The sequence below is a fragment of the Vicia villosa genome, linkage group LG3 (assembly GCF_029867415.1).
Source record: "Vicia villosa cultivar HV-30 ecotype Madison, WI linkage group LG3, Vvil1.0, whole genome shotgun sequence".
Classification (NCBI taxonomy): domain Eukaryota; kingdom Viridiplantae; phylum Streptophyta; class Magnoliopsida; order Fabales; family Fabaceae; genus Vicia; species Vicia villosa.
Genome location: NC_081182.1, coordinates 89,373,245 through 89,381,729, shown reverse-complemented (window position 1 = coordinate 89,381,729; position 8,485 = coordinate 89,373,245). Strand labels below are relative to the sequence as shown.

The following is an 8,485-nucleotide window of genomic DNA, read 5'->3' as shown; positions in this document are numbered from 1 at the left end:
ATGCTGCCTTCGATACACTGATATGACCTCGACCCTCGGAAGTTGCCTACGAAAATGCTGAGATATCCTCTGGTTGCCTACGAAAAAGGCTATTCTGATCCTTCCCTTAGACTACCTGCCTCTCTATGGTATGGGTCAGTCTTTTGGCGAAGGATATTTCGACGACCCTTCAACCTCCAAATGAAAGGCTTCCTGCCCTCTATGGCATGGATAGACCCTTTCACCCAGAAAGGCTAAAAGAACATTTTTCATCTAACCAGGTAATTGCCCCTAATTGCTTTGCCTTGTTCTAAAAATATTTTCCTTACACTTTTTCTAAAACACTTTCAAGGCTACGCTCATTTACGAGCTAAAGTCCTTGTTTCTTCATCTTCTATACATTTCTAAACTTTTGGTTTCAAAACGAGCAAAGCAATTAAGAGCCCATGGAAAACCATGGATGCAAAGGGTGCCTTACACCTTCCCTTTGCATAATTACCCCCCGGACCCTATTTTATTTAAAAGGTTTTTCCTGTTCTTTTAGCCTTTCTAATTAATTTGGATAAAATAAAAGTCGGTGGCGACTCTTGCTTACCGCGACATTTCGCTTATAAAAGTCAGTTCACCGTATTACATGCGTGTTCGAACATTTATGCTTAATTTTGATCTATCGAAGCAATGTTGAACATTTATCCCTAACTTTGATCGACGGTAAATGATTTAGATGACGAGTTTTCTGATTGATTACACGAAGAAAAATTTGGAAAAACCGTTAGACAGAGCGCTGAAAGAACTACGTTATATATGTTGTTTCACTTGCATTGCTAAGGAATTTGAAGAAGAAAAAGCTTGGTTGGAAGCAGAAAGGACAGCTGTTGGGCAACGTGTTAAAGTTGCAAAACGAAGAGGAAATGATGTTCAAGCCAATGCTATTTTTTGGAAAGAAGAAGCTGATAAGATCATTCAAGAAGACACCAAAACAAAACAAAAATGCTTTTTTGGATTATGTCCTAATTGCATATGGCGATACAGAAGGGGAAAGGAACTGGCAAATAAGAAGGACCAAATAAAAAAACTTATGAAAACCGGAAAGGAACTTGCAATTAGACTCCCTGCTCCTCTTCTAGATGTTGAACGATATTCATCCCGACACTATATTTCTTTTAAAAGTAGAGAATCAAAATTTACATACATTACGATTACGACAGTGTCATTTTCTCCAGATATTAAAAAGATTCAAGATGATATTGCTGGACCTTTGGGATTGACATTTGATGGCTGTAGTGAATCATACAGACCTGTAAAACTATGGAAAAGATTAACCAATGGTGAAAAGATTCTTCTAATATTGGATGATGTTTGGGAAAATATTGATTTTGAAGCAATAGGGATTCCATATTCAGACATTCATAAAGGTTGTAGAGTTCTTGCAACCTCACGTTGTAAACAAGTATTCAACACAATGAATTATGTTAAGAGAATTGAACTGGGCCTTTTGTCAGAAGAAGATGCATGGATCATGTTTTAAAAATATTCCCATATGAGTAATGCTTGCCCAAAAGAAGTGATTGATATTGGACGTGAAATTGTAAAAGAGTGTAAACAATTACCAGCCGCAATTGCAATTATCGGCAGTAGTTTAAGAGGCCAAGATCAACGAGTGTGTAAGAAAAAATAGAGGGAGATGGAAGGTGGTGGAGAAGAGAAGGATAGAAATTCCAAAATAATAAAGATTGTTTTTATTTTTATTTTTAAGGAAGATGATATGTTGTTTTTTCATATATTTCATTAAGTTGAAAATACTACAAATATATAGAACCAAGCAATGAACTTACTTGTTATAGTGGAAGTAAAATCCAAAACAACACTATTCTAAATAGTAGACTAAATAGTAGACATCATTAGATTTGGTCTACTTTACTATCTTGACAAGCAAGAATCTAATTATTATAAAAAACAAGACAAGTAAAGTGACATGACAAGCAAAGTGACATAACAAGCAAAATGACTAAACAAGTAATGTGACATAACAAGAAAAGTAATATGTTAGAAAAATATCAATTTCTAACACTCCTCCTTGATATTTTTCTTGAATACTCCAAGCATTGATCTCAATTCTTCAAACTTTCCCTTGGAAAGAGCTTTGGTCATTATATCTGCAATCTGATTTTCTGAACTGCAATGCTCCAAACTGATTTCTTTTGACTTTTCAGCTTCTCTAATAGCATGATATTTAACCTTGATGTGTTTGGTTCTTCCATGCTGGACTGGATTCTTAGCTATGGCTATAGCAGATTTGTTATCCACCCATATGACAGTAGCGTTGTTTTGAAATTGTTCCACATCTGTTAAAATCTTCCTTAGCCAAATAGTTTGATTTGCTGCTGCTGCTGCAGAAATATACTCCGCTTCTGCTGACGATTGGGCGACAACTTCTTGTTTCTTTGAATTCCATGAGAACACAGCACTACCAAATGAGAAAACATAACCAGAGGTACTTTTTACATCATCTACACTTCCAGCCCAGTCACTATCTGCATATCCTTGGAGCTCTCCACTCTCATTTTTCAAAAAACACAAACCATAATCAGATGTACCTTTTATGTACCTCAAAACTCTCTTAGCTGCACCAAGATGAACTTGACTTGGAGAATGCATGAACCTGGAAAGTAAGCTAGCAGCAAACATTATATCAGGCCTGGTTGCTGAAAGATACAACAAACTTCCAATTATACTTCTATAAATAGAAGCATCTGCACTATTATCACCATCATCCTTTGATAATTTTTCATTCACAATAAGAGGTGTGGGAACAGACTTGCATTTATCCATATTAAACTTCTTTAATACCTCCAAAGCATATTTCTTTTGAGAAATAAAGATTCCAGCACTTGACTGAAAGATCTCCATTCCAAGAAAATATTTCATTTCACCCAAATCTGTCATCTCAAATTCATTCTCCATATCTTGCTTGAATTGACTTAGAGAATTGGATTTATTCCCTATAACCAACAGATCATCGACATACAATGACACTATTAGTTGCAGTTCATTCTTTGACCTCTTCACATACAGAGTAGCCTCATTTTCACTTCTTTTAAAACCTTTTTGCAAAAGATAACCATCAATTCTGCTATACCATGCTCTTGGTGCTTGTTTTAAGCCATAGAGGGCTTTGTGAAGCTTGTAAACTTTATTTTCACTTCCTCCAACCATAAAACCTTCAGGCTGGTCGACATAAATGTCTTCATCAAGCAATCCATTTAAAAAGGCTGATTTAACATCAAAATGATAAATTTTCCATCCCAATTTTGCTGCTAAGGCAACCAACAACCTAATTGTATCATGTCTTGCAACAGGTGCAAAAGTGTCAGAAAAATCAACACCGTGTTGTTGAAAATAACCTTTTACCACCAATCTGGACTTAAGCTTATTTATAGATCCATCAGGATTGAGTTTGGTTCTATAAACCCACTTAACACCAATAATCTTTTGATTTTTTGGTTTGTCTACAAGCTTCCATGTTTGATTTTTCTCTATCATCTTCATCTCCTCCTGCATGGCAACCTTCCATCCCTCAATATTAGCAGCTTCAGCATATCGGGTAGGCTCTAATGTAGCTATATTGCACCTGGCATAGATATCATCCAAGGTTCTAGTACCTCGGGTTGGAAAATCCGCATCAATATCATAACTTTCTTCTTCATCTTCTGAATTTTGATTCTCCAAACTATCTTCCATAGACAATACCTTACTTGAACCTTCAGCTTGACTTTTCTCCCAATTCCATTTAGAGAAATCATCAAATTTTACATCTCTGCTAACCAGAATTCTCTTGGTCTCCAAATTATAAATTCGATACGCTTTGGAGCTACTACTGTACCCCAAAAATATACCGATCACAGACTTTGTTTCCAATTTATCTCTTTTCACATTTGGAACATGAACATAGCAGACACATCCAAATATCTTTAAATGTTGAACAGACGGCTTTCTTTTATACCATGCTTCAAAGGGTGTTTTTCCCTTCAAGGCTTTGGTAGGCAACAAATTCAGTAAGTACACTGATGTGTTGACAGCCTCCGCCCAAAAGGTTTTAGGAATATCTTTCTCAAAAAGCAAACATCGAGACATATCCATGATTGTCCTGTTCTTCCTTTCACTCACTCCATTTTGTTGAGGAGTGTAAGGAACAGTAAATTGATGTTGGATTCCAGCTTGCTCACAAAAAGTTTTAAATTCTCCTGCTGTATACTCAGTACCATTATCAGATCTGAGCTTTTTAATTTGACAATCAGCCTCTTTTTCAACCATAAGTTTGAAACTCTGAAATGTAGCAAACACTTCTGACTTCTGCCTTAGAAAAAATACCCAACTCATCCTTGTAAAATCATCAATAAATAGCAGAAAATACTTGTTTCCATTTAGAGATGTCGTTGGCATCGGACCACACACATCAGTGTGTATGAGCTGTAACTTTTCAGAAGCCCTCCAGGTTGACGCAGCAGGGAATGATAATCTACTTTGTTTTCCATATTGACATACATCACAAATGTCAACAACATCATCAATGACTGGTAAATTTTCAACCAAATCATGAGAACTCATTTGTTTTAAGGTTGAGTAACTAAAGTGACCCAACCTTTTATGCCACAAGGAGGAATCACGAACAGTACTTGGAAATGCATGCATGGTTGTTTGCTTCCACTCTACTGGAAAACTTTTACCTCTCATTTCAACAGTCATTAACTTAGATCCAGAAGGATCTATAATAGTGCATCTCATGTCTTTGAAATGCAATGAATAGTTCTTTTCCATCATTTGTCCCACACTTAAAAGACTTTGATTTATTTCAGGTACAAATAAAACATCTGAAATGTATTTGATACCAGAGGGAGTTTCAACAGCTATGACACCTTTTCCTTTGACATCAACATGTTCTCCATTGCCTATAGTAACTTTAGAGTAGAAGGACTTATCAAGTTCCTTAAAAATGCCAACATTATGAGTCATGTGATTGGTGCACCCACTATCTATTAGCCATGTTTCTTTGCTACTATTGACTAAATAGCAAGAAGCCATGAATAATTGATCATCTTGTTGGTGGTGTTCAACAACTTGGGCTTGTTGTCCCAGCAGGTTTGCTTTGTTTTTGCAAACCTTCTCCACATGACCAAGTTGATTGCAAGCTCTACATTTAACTCCTGGCCTGTACCAACAATACTTCTCTAAATGAGTATCTTTTTTGCAATGTTGACAAAGTGGAAACTTCTTTTTCCAACTCTCTCCTTTGTTGTTGATTTCCTCCCTTTTTCCTTTTCCTTTTTTCTCACCAAAAGGTTTTTTTCCAAAACTATTGTAGCTTTGGTTTTTGCCTTTGGTGTTGGCCACAAAAGCACCTTCAACATTTTCTTCCATCCTTAAAGATCTTCTCTGCTCAGTAGCTTGCAAAGCATTAACAAGCTCTGCGAGTGTGATTTGAGAAAAGTCCTTAGTTTCTTCTAGAGAGGATATTTTTGCTTCAAACCTCTCTGGAAGACACACCAAAATTTTTTCCACAACTCTTTGATCACTAAGTTCCTCTCCTAGCAATCTGATTTGTGAAACAACCTTCGAAATTCTGTCAGAAAATTCTCTAACAGTTTCAGTTTCTTTCATTTTTAGTGCTTCAAACTCCCTTCTTAAGTTCAACACTTGCATCTTCTTTGTTCTTTCACTCCCTTGGAACTCCTCCTTCAACTTGTCCCAAGCTTCTTTTGCAGTCTCAAGATTCAAGATCTTGATAAATATATCATCATTTAGTGCTGCATGTATTATGGCTAGTGCTCTTCCTTCTTTTGCCACTTCCTCATTGTGATTTTTTATTTGAGCAACTGTTGGGTTATTTGGGAGAGGTGGTGGGTTGCTTCCATTTTCCACAACATCCCATAAACTTTGAGCTCTCAAATAAGCTTTCATTTTTGCAGCCCACAAATGATAGTTTTCTCCTACAAACATAGGAGGTGGAGGTAAAGAACTAGTGTTGGAAGCCATTTATGGTGTTTAAAGGTTTTTGTGAATTTTATCAAGTTGGTTTTCTTTCCTCACAGACCCGTTAAGATCAATGAAGCTCTAGATACCATGTAAGAAAAAATAGAGGGAGATGGAAGGTGGTGGAGAAGAGAAGGATAGAAATTCCAAAATAATAAAGATTGTTTTTATTTTTATTTTTAAGGAAGATGATATGTTGTTTTTTCATATATTTCATTAAGTTGAAAATACTACAAATATATAGAACCAAGCAATGAACTTACTTGTTGTAGTGGAAGTAAAATCCAAAACAACACTATTCTAAATAGTAGACTAAATAGTAGACATCATTAGATTTGGTCTACTTTACTATCTTGACAAGCAAGAATCTAATTATTATAAAAAACAAGACAAGTAAAGTGACATGACAAGCAAAGTGACATAACAAGCAAAATGACTAAACAAGTAATGTGACATAACAAGAAAAGTAATATGTTAGAAAAATATCAATTTCTAACAGAGTGCATGAGTGGGATATGAAATTAAAATCCTTGAAGAAGCATGTATCCTATCACGGGGTTGATGATTATATGGTTGAACTTTATGTATGGTTGAAGTTCAGCTATGATTATATAAAAGATGAAGAAGCCAAGGAATTGTTCCTCCTATGTTCTGTATTAGGAGAAAATGAAGAAATTTCTGTTGAAGTTCTAACCAGAATTTTAATAGGAGCCGGGCATTTCGAGGAAGATTATAAATCCTACAGCGGGGCTCGTGACCAAGTAGTTGGAGCCAAAAATAAACTGCTAGATTATTATTTGTTGTCGGGGGTCAGCGAAAAACATGTAAAAATGCATGGTTTGTTTCGTGATATGGCTCAATGGATAAAAAGCAAAAAGATTCAAATGTCTTTGTTTGAAAGGAAAGTAAATATTCAATATTTACCAGGTGAAGGGAAGGACATGGATTTGTTATGCCGTAAGTTTGGTGATCCCAAACTAGAGATTCTATTTGTCAACGTGGATAGAGATGAAGAACGCAAATGTACGGAAGTTCAAAATTCTTTCTTTGAAAATATGACCCAGCTTCGAGTTTTGTGGTTTTTAGGCAATGACTTTACACGTCTCTCATTACCATATTCAATTCAGTCATTGACAAATATTCGTTCTATATTGGCTAATAGTGTGGATTTAGGAAACATCTCTGTTTTAGGAGAACTGCAAAGCCTTGAAACTCTTGATTTGGTTCGTTGCACAATCAATGAACTTCCAAAAGATATTGCAAAACTAAAGAAATTTAAATTGTTGAACCTGGAGAATTGTAGAATTAGAATGGATAACCCATTTGAAGTTATTGAAAGATGCTCATCACTTGAAGAGTTGTATTTCATAGATAGTTTTAATGGTTTTTGTGGAGATATAACATTACCTCAGTTACAAAGATATCACATCTGTAAAGGGGGGCTGTAATGGATGATTCTCTGACAAAATATGTGGTTTTTCCTACAAGTGATGATGCATATTGGTTTTCAAAACAAACACTGAACTTTTGTATGCAAACAGCAGAGGTTCTTCGACTAAATGGAATTAAGGGTAGGTGGAGAAATCTCATGCCTGAGATTGTTCCTACAAATCTAGGTAATGAAGATCTTGTTGAGATTTATTTGAGTTATATTTCACAATTACAATACCTTGTTGACACTATTGGTTATCAAATGCCAAATGTCCTGTCCAATTTGGTTGTACTAAAACTGGATAGAATGGAAAATTTGGAAGGACTATTCAATGGTGCTCTTTCCTTTGACTGTTTTAAGAATTTAAAGAAGGTGTCAATCAAGGACTGTAAACATCGGCGAAGCTTGTTTAAATGCAAGCTAAATCTCTCTGGTCTAAAGGTTCTCGAATTGGAGGTTTGCCCAATGTTAGTTTCCCTATTTTCTCAAGTGTCAACTTTTAGAAGCCTGGTGCTACTAGAGACATTGAAAATAGCTCATTGCGAAAGACTGGAGAACATTAGAGAGGAGGAATCACAAAGCAAAATAAATGACAGAGATAATAGTAACAAATGGCATGGCTCAATGTTTCCAGAGCTAAAAGTCCTTGATATTGAAGGATGTCCCCTATTAGAGTCTATGTTTCCTTTTCTCGTTGTTCAAGATCTTCCAGTACTACAAACTCTTAAAATTAGAAGATGTAATGGGTTGAGATACATATTTGGCAAATACCAACATGTGGAATTCCATTCTCTAAACCAATTGGAGCTCTGCCATTTACCAAAATTCATTGATATGTTTTGTGAATCTAAGCATCCCATATCATCGTCTGTGAAGGGGTCATTGGCTGATGTTGATCAACCGCAGGACAACTCAGTGGCACTGGCATCAGTAAGCCTCTCACCTTTTTCTATGGTTTGATACTTTCTCACTTCTTTAATATTTGGTTTGATTTTGGTTATACTACATGAATGTTTGGTTTGAATTTGAATTTCTTTTCATTGG

The 8,485-nt window shown here is 35.7% G+C and overlaps 1 pseudogene; it reads left to right on the top strand.

Annotated features, from left to right (window-relative positions):
• The first annotated feature begins 703 nt into the window (after positions 1 to 703).
• Positions 704 to 8,401, top strand: LOC131662144 (probable disease resistance protein At4g27220; annotated as a pseudogene).
• Positions 8,402 to 8,485: the final 84 nt, after the last annotated feature.